General features: G+C 36.2%; 1 protein-coding gene across 1 annotated transcript in view; it reads right to left on the bottom strand.

The window, feature by feature from the left end:
- Positions 1-20956, bottom strand: part of Zpbp (zona pellucida binding protein) — a gene marked incomplete at its 5' end in the record, with an annotated part of 112679 nt that overhangs the window by 6121 nt on the left and 85602 nt on the right. The gene's annotated exons all lie outside the window — the stretch shown is intronic.

Raw genomic sequence — 20956 nt, 5'->3', positions numbered from 1 at the left:
CCACAAGACTCATCCCCACATAAGAGACAAAAATCCCAAGATGATCCACCTAGAGTGCCTTAAATTGCTGAAGAAGATGCAGATAAAGTTCCTTGGATCAGACCAGCTGGGACTAAGTCCAGAACCAGAAACAAAGCATCTGGCAGGCAAAGCTCTCTTTCCTGGTGTATACACACAGAAGGCTAGAACAACGACCATAGAGAAATCTTTGGCCCTGTGGTGTTTGGCATGAGAATATTCAGTATCTAAAGGGCTTCTACACAATGTTCTGGACATGGGCAGAGACACATTTGTTACACTTGTCAATCAACCTGTCCATCAGTTTCTGACAAATGAAGGCTGGCTCATACCTATCCATGACTTTTACATCCCAGCAACAAAGCCTTCAATACTCAGGAGAGCCTTGCTCAAGCCTGACACTTTCTTACAGTATATCTCATTTTCTCTTTAATAAATTTGTCTATCATTTTAATTGTTTTGTGTCTTGCTTGAATTCTTAACAAGACAAAAAGAATAAAGATAGGGCTGCATACACTCAATAAAATTAATGAGCTTCAAGCTGTATCACCTCTGATACCAGAAAGAAAAAAATTTCATACTTCCTAATTATAAAACATAATACAAAGTTACAATGACCCAAACAGTATAGTGTTAGTATAAAGACAGGAAGACAGAAAAATGGACCAGAATTATTGAGTCAAATGATTTTAGTAAGGGTACCAAGGAAAGTACGTTTTTCAATATATTGTGTTGCAAAAACTAAATATTTACATGCAACTGAATGCAGTTATGATTCTTACATTATTTATAATAATCAATTTACAATGAATCAAAGACCTAAACCTAAGAAATAAGCCTACAAATTAATATTGAGAAGAAAAGACTGAAAAAATACCTCTTTATAAGACTGGAATTTGAAGTAATTTCTTTAATGTGACACAAAAAACACAGCAGCAACAATAAGTACAATTGATTCAATCTCAACTAATTTTTTTTGCATCTAAGGACACTGAATGTAATGGAAAGGCAAACCACAAAAACAGAAAGTTCTTGTAAATAGGATGTCTGATAAAGGATTAATATCTAGAATATGACACCAAAAAATAGATAAAAAATATGAACAGATATTTCTCAAGATAAGCAAATTCATACATAATTCATACATAATTGGTGCTTACCATTAGGGAAATGCAAATCTAAACTATAACTAGAGACCATTTCAAACACATTAGAATGGCAATCAAAGTAATGCAAAATAGCAAATGTTGGTGTGGATGTTGAGAAATCTAGGAGTCTTGTGCTTGGCTAATGGTAATATAAAATGGTGTAGCACTGTGTAAAACAATATTAATGACTCCTCAAAAAGTTTAAAATAGAATTAATGTATGATACATCAATTCTACTTTGGCTTTTTAGTGAAAAGAACTGAAAGTAGAATTTCAAAGAGATAGCTACATACCTTGTGATGTTAATGTTTGTATCTCCCACCAAATTGCTATGTTGAAGCCCAGGCCCCCAGTGAGGCTGTATTTAGATAGTGCCTGAAAGACAGTGAACTTAAATGAGCTGAAAAGGGAAGGGACCTGATATGATGGATGATCATCATAGAAGAGGCCCCAAAAGATTGTTTAAACACACTTTTCTGTGTCTCTCCACCAAGCACCAAGGAAAAGCCATGTGAGGACATAATCAGAGATGGTTATCTGCAATGTTTAGGATAACCCTCACCAGAAAATGAATTAAATGAAACTTTGCTTGCTCTTGTACTTCTAGCCATAAAAACGACGAGAAAATAGATTTCTGTGCTTTCAACACACAGAATTTTATTATAGTAGTCCAGTCTAATATAGTGTATATTCAAAAGATCTGTAAAAGCAGGATTTCCAGGGGTATTTGCACACTTGTATTTAATATTACTCAGAAGAGCCAAGAGATGGTAGCAACCCAGTATGTATAAAAAGATAATATACACACACACAAACACACACACAGACAATATAATATTTATCCTTCAAAAGGAAGGGAACTCTCACATGTGCTATAAAAAGAATATTAAGAAAAATAGGTAATAAAAATAAAAATATTGGAGGATTCCATCTATGCATGGTGTTGGCAATGTCAAATTTAGAGGCAGAATACAACATGATGATCTACAGAGCATGAAGGGTATGAGGAATTTAGAATATTGAATTTCACTCTGGGAATCTAAAACAGATTTGGAGAGGGATGGTAGTAATAGTTTCACAACAGTGTCAATGTGGTTAACATAACTGAATTATTCATTTAAAATGCATATGATGTTGAGATTTTATATTATGTATGTTTGCCACAGGAAAATTAGATGCATAACATACTCATATTTAGAAAATATTTAGTTTCATGATACTAAGGATTGACATACATGTGGAAAAACAGGATTTTTCATGTACATTGTTATAAAAGTACTAACAAAACTGTGGAAAAGTCTGACCTTTATCTGATGACTCAGTATTAAAGACCTTGAAGGACAACTACGGTATCCAAAAACAACATAGGCAAAAAAGACCATTGTCTCTCTAGGGAAAAACTTAAGGAGTAAGAAATAACTACTACCAATAAGAAAATGCCTTAAAATATTTATGGAATAGAAATATATACAGAAATTAACTTTTTATTTTAATAAGAAATATATGAATTAATCCTATAAATATGGTCCATAGTAATGTAAATCAGTTAAATTAACCTATTATTAGATACAGTCTCAGACTGGATTTTTTAAAATTTTATTTTATTGTAAAGATGCTGTACAGAAGGCTTTATAGTTAAATGAGTAAGGTAATGAGTACACTTCTTGTTGAGCATTGTTATTCCCCTCCTTTGTTTTTCTCCTACTATCCGCTATTTAAAAATTGAGATGCATGCTATTACTGTAAAAGTAAATTTTAACGAAACTAATCTATACATAAAGTCATAGACCACATCTGTAATCCTAACTACTTAAAATGCTGAAATCAGGAGGATTGCACTTGAAGACCAGCCCAGGCAAAAGAGTTCAGAAGACTACATATACTGAAGAAACTGGGTATGACTGCATAGACAAAATGGACAATCTAAGTCCCTCAAAATAACCACTGTAAAAAAGAGCTGGAGGCATTGCTCAGTTTTAGAACCTACCAAGTATGAGAACTAAGCTCAAGTCCCAGTACTGTCAAAAAAATTACAGAAAAAGATCAACAGTGATTTTATTTAACTAGATCAACAAATTTAAAATTAATAGGGCTTTAATAAAAAATAAAGGTCACTTACCTGTTTCACAAATGAAGATATTTAATAATGATTTACTAATAGCCAAAGTTGAGCAAAACAAGAGAACCCTTTAATTGCTGTGCATTTCAGTACATATATGACTTTATTAATTCAATTATTCCATTAATCAAATTAACTAAATTAAACTATTTGATAGTGTAAAAATAAAATTTTGCAATTAAATATTAAATGTTTCTCATACTTGTAATGCAAGCAAAATCTTCCTAAAAAAGAAATCGAGAAAGAAAGCAAGATGGAAGGCAGGAAGGAAGGAAGGAAGGAAGGCAGGAAGGAAGGAAGGAAGGAAGGCAGGAAGGAAGGAAGGAAGGAAGGCAGGAAGGAAGGAAGGAAGGAAGGAAGGAAGGAAGGAAGGAAGGAAGGAAGGAAGGAAGGAAGGAAGGGAGAGAAATGGAGAAACTTAAATATGTGTTGGGTATCAGTAGTTCATATCTATAATCCTAGATACTCAGGAAACTGAGTTCTGAGGTTCACAGTTTGATGCCAGTCAGGACAGAAAAAGCTGTGAGACTCTTATCTCCAATTAAGAGGCAAAAAATAATAACTGGAAGTGTAGTTTAAATGCCAGCTTTGTGCAAAACGAAAAGTGCCTTGGCTGTGAGTTGAAGCCCCAGTTCTGGAACACACACACAAGCGTACATGTGCATGTGCGCGTGCGCACGCGCGCACACACACACACACACACACACACACACACACACACACACACCATCATCATCCAAAAACCAAACCAAAAAACAAAAACAATAACAATAACGATAAAACCCCCACAACTGGGCTGGGAAGGTGGCTCAGTGGTAGAGCGCTTGCCTTGCATGCTCAAGGCCCTGGGTTCGATTCCTCAGCACCACATAAGCAAAAAGTAAAAAGCCGGAAGTGGCACTGTGGCTCAAGTGGTAGAGCGCTAGCCTTGAGCTGAAGAGCTGAGGGACAGTGCCCAGGCCCAGAGTTCAGGCCCCACGACCGGAAAAAAAAAAAAAAAAAAAAAAAAACCCACAACTTACAATATCACAGGAATTCAAAGTCAAACATATATTGAAATAATTCATTTGTGGATAATGATAAAATCTGAACAAAACAAAAGCTACTGGACTGCAAATAAGAAGTAGAAAAAGGACATTAAAGGTGTATTAATGCTAATTCTTTAAAGGAAAAGATTACTGGGTAAAATTATTGTCATATATTTCTCTAATTGGAAGATTCAGCTACATACATCACCATATAAACATGGCTAAGCCAAGGTATAATTGTCTGAAAAGAAGGGAAAGCGATACAGAGAACTCAGCAATAAATGCCATCACATGGGGGGCTGTGATCATGACTTCCATGTTATAGTGAGACCATGAGACCAAGTTTAAAAAAAAGATATAATCTGAATGGAAGCAGGGTATAGAAAATGAAAAATTATGTACAAGAAGAATGATGCAAATAATTGGGGTTTTCTAATTAGAATCCATAGTAGTCAGAAGATAGTGAATCAGTATTTTTAAGGGATGAAAAAAAATACATATGCTGCCACCTTTCAATATTATAAACTCAGCAAAAGTATACTTCAAGAAATGAAGAATATCACTTATCAATACACAGAAGTCATCTTGAGAGACCTGAAAAAGAGAACATGTTACCATCTTCTTTTTTTTTTTTTTTTAAATTGTATTTTATTTTATTTGAGAACATACTGTACAAAGGGGCTACAATTACATGGGCAGGATAATGGATACATTTCTTACCAAGCATTGCAGCCTCCTCCTTTGTTTACCCTTCACTTCCCTTCCCCGCCTCCCCCCTCCCCCCACCCAATTTTACCCCCCTCCCCCCACCCAATTATACCCCCCTCCCCCCCCCCACACCGGCATTGTAAAGCTGGTTTTGACATGACATTTTGTACTTCTCATTGTTGCAACAGGTCCACCTGAATCCTTAAACGACTTGTTTGTCCCCATCTACTCCACATGTTATACTGACATCAAATATAGTGAAAACGGGGGTTACACTGTGGGGGAGGGACATACAAAGCAACAAAGAAATAATCTTATAAATGCATTAGAAATACATGCATGAAAGAAACGAAAACATTAAAATACATATTTAAGGGTTCATTTTCCTAGCATCACATTATCTGACCTTTTCCACTTGACTCATACCTATACTAGATATTGCAAATAAGGGAAACCATGGGACCTATGCTTCTTTGGGCCTGGCTTACTTCACTTAATATAATTTTTTCCAAACCTTTCCATTTCCTAACAAATGGGGAAATATCATTCTTTCTGATGGAGGCATAGAATTCCATTGTGTATATATACCACATTTTCTTGATCCATTCATCTACTGAGGGGCATCTGGGTTGGTTCCATATCTTAGCTATGGTAAATAATGCTGCAATAAACATAGTTGTGCTGGTAGCTTTAGTGTGGTCTTGTTTGTAAACATTTGGGTAAATGCCCAAAAGTGGGATTGCTGGATCATAGGGGAGATCTATGTGAAGTCTTTTGAGGAACCTCCATACTGCTTTCCAAAGTGGTTGAACAAGTTTACATTCCCACCAACAATGAAGTAGGGTTCCTTTCTGTCCACATCCCCTCCAGCATCTGTTGTTATTGGAGTTCTTGATTTTTGCTGTTCTAACTGGAGTGAATTGATATCTCAATGTTGTTTTGATTTGCATTTCTTTTATGGCTAGGGATGTTGAACATTTCTTCATGTGTCTATTGGCCATCCTTCTTTCTTCTTCAGAGAAGCTTCTCTTTAAGTCTTTCGCCCACTTATTTATTGGGCAGTTGTTTCTTTGAGGATTTGTTGTTGGGTGGTTTAATTTTTTGAGTTCCAAGTATATTTTAGATATGAGACCCTTGTCCGTTGTATGGCTAGTAAAGATCTTCTCCCAATCGGTGGGTTTTCTATTGATCTTGCCAGCTATGTCATTTGCCCTGCAGAAGCTCTGCAATCTTATGCAATCCCATTTGTCCAACCTTTCTTTGATTTGTTGTGTTTCCGGGTCTCTATTCAGAAAATTTCGACCTGAGCCAAGGAGACCTAGGGTTTCTCCTATTCCATCCTGTAATGTTTTCAGAGTGTCTGCTTTGAGTTCAAGGTCTTTGATCCATTTGGAGTTGATTCTGGTGCAGGGTGATATATAAGGATCTAGCTTTAGTTTTCTACATGTAGTTAACCAATTTTGCCAGCACCATTTACTGAAGAGGCTGTCTTTCTTCCATTCTATTGTTTTAGCTTCCTTATCGAAGATTAGGTGGCTATAGGTCTGTAGGTTCATTTCTGGGTTTTCAATTCTATTCCATTGGTCCTGAGGTCTGTTCTTATGCCAATACCAAGCTGTTTTGATTACTATGGCTTTATAGTAGAGTTTGAAATTTGGTATTGATATTCCTCCAGCAGTGTTCTTTCCGTTGAGGAGCGTTTTTGCTATTCGGGGTCTTTTATTGTTCCATATGAATTTTTGGATTGCCTCCTCTATTTCCTTGAAGAATGAGGGTGGAATTTTGATAGGAATCGCGTTGAATTTGTAGATAGCCTTGGGAAGTATTGCCATTTTCACGATGTTAATCTTGCCAATCCAGGAGCATGGGAGGTTTTGCCATTTTTTAAGTTCTGTGTTGATTTCCTTTTTCAAGATTTTAAAGTTTTCATCATAGAGGTCCTTCACTTCTTTGGTTAAGTTAATTCCTAGGTATTTTATTTTTTGTGGGGCTATTACAAATGGAGTTGCTTTCCTAATTTCAGCCACACTTTTCTCATTGTTGGCATATAGAAAAGCCATTGATTTTTGGGGGTTAATTTTATAACCTGCTACTTTGCCAAAGTTTTGAATCAGCTTGAGTAATTTGGGAGTGGAGTCTATGGGATTCTTTAAATACAAGATCATGTCATCTGCAAAGAGGGAGAGTTTTATTTCTTCTTTCCCTATTTGGATCCCCTTTATGTCTGCATCTTGTCTTATTGCTGTAGCTAGGCATTCTAATACTAGATTGAAGAGAAGTGGAGAGAGTGGGCATCCTTGTCTTGTTCCTGAGTTAAGAGGAAATGGCTTTAGTTTTTCACCATTGAGTATAATGCTGGCTGTAGGTTTGTCATATACAGCCTTTATTATATTGAGGAATGTTCCATGGATTCCTAATTTTTCCAGAACCTTCATCATAAAGGGGTGTTGGATCTTGTCAAATGCTTTTTCTGCATCTATTGAGATAACCATGTGGTTCTTATTCTTGCTCCTGTTGATGTGATGAATAATATTAATTGATTTGCGTATATTGAACCAGCTTTGCATCCCTGAAATGAATCCTGTTTGATCATGGTGTATGATTTTTTGGATGAATTGTTGAAGTCGATTGGCCAAAATTTTGTTGAGAAGTTTTGCATCAATGTTCATCAAAGAAATGGGTCTATAGTTCTCTTTCTTTGATGAGTCCCTGCCTGGTTTTGGGATGAGGGTTATGATGGCTTCATAGAATGTGTTCGGTAGTGAGCTTTCTCTTTCAATTTCATTGAAAAGTTGGAGGAGTATTGGTGTGAGCTCTGCTTTGAAGGCCTTGTAAAATTCCGCTGTAAAACCATCTGGTCCTGGACTTTTCTTAGCTGGGAGGTCTCTTATTGCTGTTTCTATTTCGATGCTTGATATGGGCCTGTTAAGCTGGTTTAACTCATCTTGGTTTAGTTTTGGCATGTCAATATTTGCTAGGAAAAGGTCCATTTCTGTCAAGTTCTCAAACTTATTAGCATAAAGTTTTGAGAAGTATTCCCTTATAATGTTCTGAATCTTGGTTGTTTCCGTGGTGATGTTTCCATTCTCATCTCTGAGTTTATTAATTTGGGTGTGTTCTCTCCTTTTTCTGATAAGGTTTGCTAAGGGTCTGTCAATTTTGTTAAGTTTTTCGAAGAACCAACTCTTTGTTTTGTTGATTCTTTCTATAGTTTTTTTGGATTCTAATTCATTTAATTCTGATTTAATTTTGATTATTTCTTTCCGTCTACTGGATTGGGGTTTATCTTGCTGCTCTTTTTCAAGGAGGTTTAGATGTGTCATTAAATTATTAGTTTCCGATCTCTCCAATTTGTTGATGTAGGAGCTCAGAGCTATAAACTTGCCTCTGAGTACTGCCTTTGCTGTGTCCCAGAGGAGCTGGTAATTTGTGTGTTCATTTTTGTTGAATAGCATGAACATTTGAATTTCCTTTCTAATCTCTTCCATGACCCACTCATGATTCAGCAGTGTGTTGTTCAGCCTCCATGTGATACCGGACTTTCTTTGGTGGCTTTTGGTGTTGAGTTCTAATTTTATTCCCTTGTGGTCAGAGAGAATGCAAGGTATAACTTCAATGTTTCTGAATTTAGACAAGTTTGCTTTGTGGCCTAAAATGTGGTCTATTTTAGAAAACGTCTCATGTGCTGCTGAGAAGAACGTGTATTCTGATGCTGCTGGGTGAAATGTTCGGTAAATGTCTGTTAAGTCTAGTTGATCTATGCAGCTGTTTAGATCTGCGGTTTCTCTGTTGAGTTTTTGCCGAGTTGATCTATCTAGTGGGGAGAGTGGTGTGTTAAAATCCCCAACGATTAATGTCTTTGGATCTATCTGGGATTTGAGGGAAAGTAGTGTTTCTTTGATAAATTTGGGTGCTCCATTGTTTGGCGAATAGATATTTAGAATTGTAATATCCTCCTGAAGGAGAGATCCTTTAATTAGTATGTAGCGACCTTCTTTATCTCTTCTCACGAATTTTAATTTGAAGTCTATTTTATCTGATATTAGGATTGCAACTCCCGCCTGTTTATGAGGGCCGTTTGCTTGGTAGATTTTGTTCCAGCCTTTAACCTTGAAAATATGTTTGTTTTTACGGGCAAGATGTGACTCCTGCAGGCAGCAGATAGAAGGGTCTTGTTTTTTAATCCAACTAGACAGTCTATGTCGCTTAATTGGAGAGTTCAGTCCGTTAACATTAAGAGATAGGACTGAGAGGTATTTGGGAGTTCCTGCCATGTTATCCACCTTCTTGGGGGCTGTGAAAACTGGGTTCTTCCTAAGGTTCTTGGATTCTCAGTTTGGGTGCAGTTTCTTGGCCTTTGTTGCGTTCTTGTTGGTTTTCTATGTGTAGGACATCTTTAAGAATCTTTTGCAGGGCTGGTTTGGTGGAGATGTATTGTTTCAATTTTTCTTTGCTATGGAAGGTTTTTATTTGGCCTTCAGTTATGAAGGAGAGTTTAGCTGGGTACAGTATTCTTGGTTGATAGTTGTTTGTTTTTAGGGCATTGCATACATCATTCCAGGCTCTTCTTGCTTTGATTGTCTCTGGTGAGAAATCTGAGGTAATTCTAATTGGTTTCCCTTTATAGGTGATTAACCTTTTCTCCTTGACAGCTTTAAGGATCTTTTCCTTGGTCTGGGTTGATCCTGTGTGGATTATAATGTGACGGTGGGATGTCCTATTCTGGTCTGGTCTATTTGGGGTTCTAAAAGCTTCTTGTATCTGAATAGGCCTATCTTTTTGTATGTTTGGGAAGTTCTCTGCTAGGATCCTGTTAAACAAATTTCCTAGACCATTAACTTCTGTTTCTAGGTGCTCCTCTACACCCATTATCCTTAGATTGGGCCTTCTGATCGTGTCTTCCAGGTGTTGGATAGACCTATCATATTTCTTGGACTTGTCTTGGATGGTTGTATGTTCTTTCTCTATAATATCTAGGCTGTCTTCAATCCCTGAGATTCGATCTTCTGCATGGTCTAACCTGCTGTCAAGACTCTCTACTTTGTTTTTTATCTCTTTTCCTTCTAATTGGTCAGCTTTGATGGCTTCAAGTTCTTTGTTGAAGCTCTGTTTTAGGTCTTGTATGAATTTCTTTACTTCCTTAATTTGGTGTTCAGTGTTTGTTCTCAAATCACTTAGTTGATTGGTTATGGTTTCTTTGGACTCCCATTCCTTCTGTTGGGTTCCATTCAGCCTTCCCTTTGTGGTCTCCCTGACTTCCTTCAGCTCTTTGTTAATGGATTCCATGAATGTCTTTAGTGATCTTTGTGTATTCTCTACCTGGTCTCTTAATTCGTGAATTACTCTTTGATTAGTTTCCTCCCTTCTGTGGGATTCCTGCAGTTCTCTTTGAGTGTTCTCTGCCTGCTCACGCCATTCCTCCCTTTCTCTTTGAGTATTCTCAAGTTGTTCACGCAAATCCTGTATCAGTTTTTGAGAAGCTTCCTCACGCTTATGATGTTCCTGTATAAACTTCTGGGATGCCTCCTCTCTCTCCCTATCACGCTCATACAGAGTCCTTTGTACATTGTCAAACTTCTCATTTATCATGTTTGCTATTAGTGTTTGTAGAGCTATTTGGGAACTCTCCTCTGGATTATTCTTTATCTGTTCTAATCCCTGATTATCAAGGTTGGGAATTGAGATACCCGAATTTGCCATTTTTCTTGTGTTTTTCCGGCTTACTCGGCCCATTTGAGATACAGATTGCACCAGTTTTGTGCTAGAACACTATCTTAAGGCAACCATCAACCAAAGTTTGCATTTGTACAGTCAATAGTCTACAGATACAATCTAGTTCAACAGATACATCTATTCAACATCAAATGACTATATGTTAAAGGACTTCGAACCGCAGAAAAGAATTTGGAAAACCAGAAATTATTAGGATTAGGGAGAGATGTGGGTAAAAAATAGGAATAGATTGGTGTGGGGAGGCACAGGGAGAGTTAACTATGTCCTAATCACAGTGCAGGAAATGGGTTGGGTAGGATGCAAGTAGAGAGAGAGAGAAAAAGAAGAGACGGAAAGGGGAATAAAGAGAGACCAGAAAAAGAATAGAAACGTAAAAATTAATGTTATTATAGAGGTTAAAAGACCGTCTATTTAGAGAGGAATGTGAATATGTTCAGAGAAGGGGAGGGACATAGAGGAGATGTGGAAAGCTTTAAGGATGGGAAAGGGAGAAGAAAAGATCAGAAGTTCAGTAGAGCTAGATAAAAAACAAAAAGATAATTAAGAATGAAAGAAAAAGAGAAAGAAGACAAGAAAAGAAAGGAAAACTCTCATTCACGTATTCCTAAAATAAAAATTATAAGATGAGAAAAAAAAATTACTGGAAAACAATTATTTTTTCAGAAGAGGCAAAAATTAAAGATTAATAAAAGTTTTAGAAGGGAAAAAATTTATATATATATATATATATATATATATATATATATATATATATATATATAAGGTAACAAAAAACAAAAAACAAGCAAAAAAAAGAAAAGAAGAAGAAGAAAAAAAAAAAAAAAAAGAAAAAAAAGTCTTTTGATTTTTTTTTTTTTTGGGGGGGGGAGGAGTGGGAGGAATCCTGTATCTCCCTTTTGTCTGCGACCAGTCTCTTGTTGTAGTCTCTGGTCAGCTTGAGGTCCTGTGGCTTGATTGGTTTCTTAAGTCGGTTGGTTGGAAGAGGCAGAAAAATGCTCTGCTTTACCCAAGATTTTGAGATCCCCTCCCAGGTTAGTTTTCTGGGAGGGTGGTCTGCTTTGAGAGTCACAAAAGAGGGGGATGTGGTTATGAGGCTAGGTTCTGGGTAGGGTTGAGGCCTTTCAACAAACAGTAGCTTTTCCCTGGGGCTATTTTGTGATAGAGCTCACAGCGCCCAGCCTGGAGCCATTCTCAGGGTTTCTGTTTTTCAATTGATTGTGGTGGCTGCTAGAGGGAGGGGCAGCCTCTGGCTCTGGTTACCCAGTGACGCTAGGCACTCCGATGGCTGGCGCCTGAGCTGGGTGACTTTTCCCTGGATGGAGCTGAGTCTGGCAGGTCACTTCGGCGTTAAGTTCTTGTGACCTGCTAAATGACTCGTTTTATTCCAAGGCCTGAGCTGGAGCTAGCAGCAACTCCGAGCTTTGTCGGTATCCAAGATGGAGATCACCGGTGCTGGGGGGGGAGGGGTGGCCTTCCCTCCTCTGCTCCCTGAGGAGTGAGGATGTCGGGCTTGTACTCACGCCGAGTCTTGGATCCTGGGTCGTCTCTGGTCTGCAAACAGCAGGATGAAGATGTTCGCTCCTTGTCGGTTCTTGTTGGTGTTGAGTAGAATCCGCTCGTCCGCTGCGTCTGGCTCCTTCGTCCCCGACTCTCTGTGTCTCAGGTATGACTCCCGCGGCGGTGGTCGCCGCCGCGACCCCGCCGCCGGAGCGGCAGCTGGTGCGTTTCCTTGGCTTCCCCTCTCTTGTCTAACTCTCTGTCCTGTGATGGTACACTTGGTGTGATTCTCTGGCTTAGGACTGTTCACTGGAACTCTAAACCTACTTTCTATGCGAGAGCTTGTTCAGATTCCAGCTTCTCCTCCGCCATCTTCCCGGAACCCCCCCACCATCTTCTTTATAAGAGTTGCTACAGAAATTCATTGACTTGAAATAAATGAGGAAAACTTTCATTTCTTTTTTTTTAATTTTTAATGTGAAAATACTGTACAGAGGAGTTACAATTACATGGGCAAGATAATGAGTACATTTCTTATCAAGCATTGTAGCCTCCTCCTTTGTTTCCCCTTCCCATCCCTTCCCAGCCTCCCCCGCCCTCCCCAATCCGCCCCCCCACACCAAAGTTGTAAAGTTCGTTTTCGACATAACGACTTGTACATCTCATTGTTGCAATGGGTCCACCTGTATCCCTATTTAAACGATTTGTTTTTCCCCTTCCCCTCCACAAATTAGACCGACATTAAATACAGCGAGAGCAGGGGTTATACTGTGGGGAAGGGACATACAAAGCAACAAAGACATAATCTTATAAATGTGTTAGAAACAATCGCATGAAAGAACAAAAAACCATCTGAATACATATCTTAGGGTTCATTTCCCGAAAATCACTTTATCTGACCTTTACTGGTTGACTCAGACATATACCAGGTATTGCAAATAAGGGAAACCATGGGACCTATGTTTCTTTGGGCCTGGCTTACTCCCCTATGGCCCAGCAATCCCAGTTTTGGGCATTTACCCAAATGTTTACAAACAAGACCACACTAAAGCTACCTGCACGAGTATGTTTATTGCAGCACTATTTACTATAGCTAAGATATGGAACCAACCCAGATGCCCCTCAGTAGATGAATGAATCAAGAAAATGTGGTATATATACACAATGGAATTCTATGCCTCCATCAGAAAGAATGACATTGCCCCATTTGTTAGGAAATGGAAAGACTTGGGAAACTTTCATTTCTAAAAACAAATGAAAGAAGGCCATCAAAAATGAAAAAAGTCTTTAGCCTACTTATTTATTGGGCAGTTGTTTCTTTGAATATTTGTTGTTGGGGGATTTAATTTTTTAAGTTCCAGGTATATTTTAGCTATGAGACCCTTGTCCGTTGTATGGCTAGTGAAGATCTTCTCCCAATCTGTGGGCTTTCTAGCTATGTCCTTTGCCATGCAGAAGCTCTGCAACTTCATGCAATCCCATTTGTCCAACCTTTCTTTGATTTGTTGTGTTTCTGGGTCTCTATTAAGAAAATTTCGGCCTGTGCCAAGGAGACCTAGGGTTTCTCCTATTCCATCCTGTAATGTTTTCAGAGTGTCTGCTTTGACTCCGAGGTCTTTGATCCATTTGGAGTTGATTCTGGCTCAGGGTGATATATAAGGATCTAGCTTTAGTAGTTAACCAATTTTGCCAGCACCATTTACTGAAGAGGCTGTCTTTCTTCCATTCTATTTTTTTTTAGCTCCCTTATCGAAGATTAGATGGCTATAGGTCTGTGGGTTCGTTTCTGAGTTTTCAATTCTATTCCATTGGTCCTGAGGTCTGTTACTGTGCCAGTACCAAGCTGTTTTGATTACTATGGCTTTGTAGTAGAGTTTGAAATTTGTTATTGATATTCCTCCAGCAGTGTTCTTTCTGATAAGGATCGTTTTTGCTATTCAGGGTTTTTTATTATTACATATGAATTTTTGGATTGCCTCTTCTATTTCCTTGAAGAATGAGGTTGGAATATTGATAGGAATAGCATTGAATTTGTAGATAGTCTTGGGAAGTATCGCCATTTTCATGATGTTGATCTTTCCAATCCAAGAGCATGGGAGTTTTTTCCACTTTCTAAGTTCTGTTTTGATTTCCTTTTTCAGGTTTTTAAAGTTTTCATCATAGAGGTCCTTCACTTCTTTGGTTAAGTTAATTCCTAGGTATTTTATTTTTTGTGGGGCTATTAACAAATGGAGTTGCTTTCCTGATTTCAGCCACACAGATGCTGAAGGGGATGTGGACAGAAGGGAATCTTACTGCATTGTTGGTGGGAATGTAAACTTGTTCAACCATTTTAGAAAGCAGTATGGAGGTTCCTCAAAAGACTCCACATAGAGCTATGCCAAAAAACAAAGTTTTCAATTTTGGTGTGGGGAGCAAGGAGGGCAGGGATGGTAAGGGGAAATAAAGGAGGAGGCAACAATGCTTGATAAGAAATGTACTCACTAGGGCTGGGAAGGTGGCTCAGTGGTAGAGCGCTTGCCTTGCATGCATGAGGCCCTGGATTTGATTCCTCAGCACCACATAAGCAGAAAAAAAAGCCGGAAGTGGTGCTGTGGCTCAAGTGGTAGAGTGCTATCCTTGAGCTGAAGAGCTGAAGATCAGCACCCAGGCCCAGAGTTCAGGCCCCATGACTGGACCTCCCCCCCCCAAAGAAAAAGAAAGAAATGTACTAATTACCTTGCTCATGTAATTCTAACCCATCTGTACAGTATTAATAATAATCATAATCATAAATAAAATGGAGAGGAAGGGTGGGGTTGGAAGGGATGGGGGAGAGCATTGAAAAAGGTGACAGCAATCATTTTGCATTATATTCATAAACTGATTTATCTTAAAATATTAAAATATAACAAAAAAAGTTTTAAAAAAAGCTAAAAATAGCCAAAGGGACTGGGAAGTGTCCAAAGTGGTAGAACACTGACTTGCCTGACAAGTTTCAGGTCCTCAACAACAGTAAAAAGAAAAGAACAAAACAACATCAAAAGACTGGAAAACAAATTAAATAGAATAAAATAAAAAAAAGATACACATACTTTAAAAATTAATTTTACAAAAGAATCAGGAATATACTGCCTAAAATTGATACATATAAAGGTTGAAGTAAACGGAGTAGAAAAAAAGCTTCTAAAATAGTAAGGATAAGACTAGCTACACTAATTGAAGAATGCAATATTGAAGCAAAAGAGTAATTTGGAAGTATGAAGGGGCATTTTATAATGACAAAATAAGCAATGTATTAGGAAATAAAGAGCAAACAGCATAGAGTAAACAACCAAATTAATAGAAGCAAAAAAAGACAGAACTGAATGGGTCAATGTGAAAGTTCTATAAACAAGAAATAAAAAAAAAGTTGAATCAACTATTCCATTTCATGTACATTTATTTGTTAAAAAGTTAACAAAATACTCATTTTTAAGTCAGCAAGGGCACTTTCACTAGCAAAAGCTACATGGTGAGACATTTAAACCACTTGGATTAACTAAAGTGACACAGGATTATATAAAAGCCAAGAACAGTAAGATTTAGGTAGGGAATCTCTAATTTGAAGTTAATTTATTTTTTAGTACTGACACGATGCCATAGTGAAGAATTCCCTCTCTAACCTCATATGGCAGGTCAAAAACAAAATTCAGAGATCTAAAACAATGTATAAAATCATCTTCCGAACATGTATATAAGATGCATATGATACACTATAAACATTTTTGTATGTAGACTTCAGTCCTACTCCCAGATACCTCATAGTAATTATATAAATATTCCAGAGTACAGAAATAAATCCCAAATCCAAAACATTTCTGCTCCCAAGGTTTTCAGGTATTCCACTTGTATTTAGAAAAACATACAATATATAAACTATTTTGAATTTAAGTACAAGAGAAATAATTATTTATTAAAATAAATCTAATTAAATGAATCTAAAACAGCAATTAAATGAAGTTTTAATATGCACATAGCTTTTACTTAAACAAAAGAAATATCTAAAAGTCAATGCCTTTATAGAAAAACTCTACCAAAAAATAAAATAAAATAATCCGTTTTCCTAAATTACATGAATTTATTAGAGCAGTAGCAAGAGACAAGGCTAATAAACAAACCCAAACATATTTCTAAATATTGGCAAATATAATAGCTATCTACAAAGTAAAATAATTAGATGAGTCTAATAACCACATAGAAGAGCTCTAGATAATAATAATAATAATAATAATAATAGTAATAATAGTAATAAAAGTAATAGAAAAGAAATGGGGCCTGGAAATCAGTAGCCCGTGATTTTTTTTTAAATTTTAAGTGTTTAAATAAAAGATTACAAATTTACCTCTCCTATCAAAACAAAAACAAAAACAAAAACAGCAAAGCTGTGTACCAGCCTGCAATCTTAGGTATTTAGGAGATGGAGATCAAGGAGATTCGAGCTCAGCTCTGGCATATAAGACTACAAAACTTGAACTCAATTAATGTATGAGCACTTGGCATGTATGTACCTGTCATCCCAAGGTACATACGTGGAAAGGCACAGTGGCTGGGCACAGTGGCATGTACCTGTCATTCCAGCAGCACAAGAAAAGTCAAATAGGAAGATCACACAGTCTAGGATGACCTGGGCATAATGCAAGTTCCTATCTTGAAAGTAAAAGTAACCAAATTAACCAACACAAAAGGACTCCGAAAGTGGTTCAAGTGGTAAGATACCTGCTTAGTAATCCTAGTACTGTACTACCCTCCCCTCAGAAGTGAGAAGTATAAACCACTGAAAAAATGAAATACCACTATATACACTATATACCCTCTATGTGTGTTGATATACACTAATGCTCATATCATTTTAATATAGTAAAATGATCACAATTCCACAAATACCACATTGATCTGTAAGTTTAACATACTTGCTGTCAGAATTCCAAAAACATTATGCAAATTCATTAAGCCAACTTAATCTTAGTCTAAAAACACTATAAAAACACAATATTCCTTATAAAAAGATGTAAATATTAACAAACTAAATCAAATAATAAACTGGAAGAATCAATACCAGACAGGATTTATCCCAGTAATAATACAAGGCTGGCATAGGATTAGGAAAATCCAATTAGATTTTTGTTTTTTGTCTGTCATGGGGCCTGAACTCTGTGCCTGGGCACTTTCCCTCAGCTCTTCAGCAGAAGGCTAGGGCTTCACCACTTTAGCCACATCTGTTTTTTTTTCTGCTTATGTGGTGTTGAAGAATCAAACCCAGTGCCTCATGTATGCATGGCAAGCACTCTACCACTAAGCCACCTTTCCAGCCCCAGATTTAAATTTTTAAAAATTTAATTATGTAATTATTTTAAAGCACTGGGCAAAATTAACTACTCCTGATAAAGCCTTCAAAAAACAAAAAATAGTGAGAAACTGTTAAACAGAAAAAGAATATCTAAATAATGATGACTTATGATTTGATGTAATATGGTAAGTTTATATTTAACTTTATATATAAATGAAAGCCAAATTATTTACTAACGTGACTATGTTATCTCATGTCAGTAATTTAAAAATTCTAATTGCTTCAAATCTTTCCAAAAACATGCTAGGTTTAAGCTTTTTAATTTTGATCTCATTGTCATCTTCATTTTTTATACTAATTAAATAATATCTGAGCATTTTCCTAAGTGCCTCATGTCTATCCTTTTCTATTAGACTGTCAGTTTGAATATCTTTCCTATTTTTAAATGAACTATTTATCATATAATTATTGTCTGGTAAGTTCTCAATATACTATCCACAGAGTATCTTTGTGGTACATGTACATCAATTATTTTCTTCCATTGTTATTTGCTTTTTTTGTTTTCAAAGAAAATGTTGGAGAAGTTCATCTATTTTATTAGGTATTTGTTTGGTAATTCACAAATTTGTGTTCTAGGTAAACCTTTTCTACTCTTAAGATCAGTAAAATTTTCACCTTTATTTTTGGATTGTACAATTAAATCTATAACCAATTTTGAGTTCATTTTTCTACATGATGTTAAATAAAAGTTGATGATCATTTTTACCATAGTGATAATACTATACTGATGATTGAGTGCTATTTAATGGACAAATTCCTCTTTGTGCATTAAACACCATAATACTTTTCAAGCAATTCAAGTGACTACGTGTGTGTAATTCTGCTACATTCACCTTGTATGTCTATCATTTCACTAAAATGTAACTGCCTTGACCATTATAACTTTATAATAACTAATCACATAGAGGTATTCTTCCAACATTATTTTTTTGATAACTAGAACTTTTGTATCGTATTTTAATTTTTATTTATTTTTAAATTTTACTTTATTGTAAAGATGCTGTACAGAGGGGTTACAGTTACATGAGTAAGATGAGTACATTTTTTGTTGAACATTGTTACCCCCCTCCTTTGTTTTTCTCCTACTATCCCTTACCATATTATTTTTAAAATTGATTTGACTACTCTCTCTCCTTTGAATTACTTTGTGAATTAGCATGCAAATATATATGAACAAGTCTAATATAACTCGATTTCATTGAATTTAGAGACAAATTAATGATAATTGTCATCTCAAATATATTTAGTCCTTCCAAGCACTGAAGGTGGTAATCCTTAGTTGTGCCAATTCCTTTAAATTTACTACTAGGACCTTATACAGTTCTCACCTTCCTTTCTAAGGCTTATCAAAATTATACTGTATTTTTCTCTACAACAGAACTGCTTTAATGAACTAATTTTCCATTTATCTTTAACTCATTAAAAAATATTAACCTGGATCCTTATGCTTATCATTAATTCATAGTTATTTTGTAAGCAACTCATTTTTATAAAATTAATAATTTGCAAACATTTAATTCACTTCTGTTGTGCATGTCTTTTATTTATTTCCTTATAGCACTGACAAGTCTATAAGACCATAAAGAAAAACCAATAAAACTAAACATGGACAAAGAATAACAAAAGGTCCTCGAGTAACAAAACAAAATAAAGCCCAAATTCCCCCAAACTGACCAGATATTAGCTAGCCTAAGAAAAAATGACTTAAAAAATGAGGGAAGATTCTAATGACTGAATTCACAATTTACCTGTAAGTGGTGACATTACTATTTGATTTTGTACAAAAAGATGGAGGAGTAAAAAGAATATATTATACTATTGATTTTGCACAAAAAGATGAAGGAGTAATAAGAATATTTAAAAAGTTTTATAACCCAAGCTGGGTGCTGGTGGCTCACGACCAGTAATACTAGCAACTCAGGAGGCTGAGATCTGAAGATTGTAGTTCAACCAATCTGGGCAAGAAAGTCCAAGAGACTCTTACCTCCAATAAACTACTTAAAAAACTAGAAGTAGAGTTGTGGCTGAAGTGGTAGAGCTGTAGGCTTAAGCAAAAATAAAAATAAAAAAATTCAGGGACAGCACCCAGGCCATGAGACAGGGCGGAAGGAAGGAAGGAAGGAAGGAAGAAAGGAAGGAGGGGATAGGGAAAGGGAAGGGAAGGGGGAAGGGGGAAGGGGGAAGGGGGAAGGGGAAAGGGGGAAAGGAAATAAAAATTTGAACTGACCTGGTATCAAATACCAGCCAAATGGTTTCACTAGTGAATTCCACCACACTTCCATAGAAGTAATAAACATCTTAAAAAACTCATTCAGTCTGAAGAAAGGAGAACATTTTCAAATTCAAAATGAGGCCAAATTCGTGACAATGAATTCAGGAAAAGATACCTTTATAAGACAACTATAAACCAATAACCATTATTTGTACTGATATAAAATTCTTCAATGAAATATTAGCAAATCAAATTCACCAACATATTAAATTGCATACAACAGTCAAGATAGTTTCATTGCCAGTATGGCTTGACATACCAAAAAATGTATTTATCACATTAACAGAATATAAGAAAAGCCAAAATAGTTAGAAAAAAAGATGCAGACAAACTATCTTTCCAATGGTAAAACCCTTTTTGATAAAAATGTCTAAGAACTGAATAGAAAAATAACTACTCCCACAGTTAAGGCCTTAAATGAAAAGCTCAGAGGTAACACCATACTGAACCATGAAAAGAATGAAACCTTTTCTCCTTAGATCAGGAACAAGACATAGGAAATACTTTGCCACTAATATGCAATGTGATATTAGAAATTCTTGCCAGAGCAACCTGGCTAAAAAAAGTATTATCCAACAATAACAAAAAAGTACAACTATCTGTGAACAGATGGCATGAGTTTCATGTAAAAAAATCTTCAAAGTTCTTTCCGCTTGCTTTTTGGTAGTACTGGTGATTGAATTCAGGCCTCTTCCTTGTTTGTCTGATAGTGTACCACTTAAGCCACACTTTCAGCACTGACTTTTGGTTGTTATTTTGGAGCTAGAGTCTAACCAAGTTTACTTCCCAAGCTGTCCTCAAACCTCAATCCTCCTAAGTAGCTAATGAACCCTTGTCATCCAGCTCCAAAATACACATATATTTTTTAACTTCTTAGATCTAGTAAGTTCAGCAATGTTGTGGCATATAAAATTAATGTGTAAAATACTTGCATTTGTATATATTAGTAGTAAATATCAAATGTAAAATTAAGAAAAAAATCCATTCATAATACCATCAAAAAAAGGAAAAATTAAAAAAAAAAACTGAATACACTTACCATCCTGCTGACAGAAAATAAAATAC

This window comes from Dipodomys merriami, unplaced genomic scaffold (assembly GCF_024711535.1).
Source record: "Dipodomys merriami isolate MVZ:Mamm:240054 unplaced genomic scaffold, mDipMer1.0.p SCAF_5, whole genome shotgun sequence".
NCBI classification, from domain to species: Eukaryota; Metazoa; Chordata; class Mammalia; order Rodentia; family Heteromyidae; genus Dipodomys; species Dipodomys merriami.
This window is presented reverse-complemented; position numbering and strand designations above follow the sequence as displayed.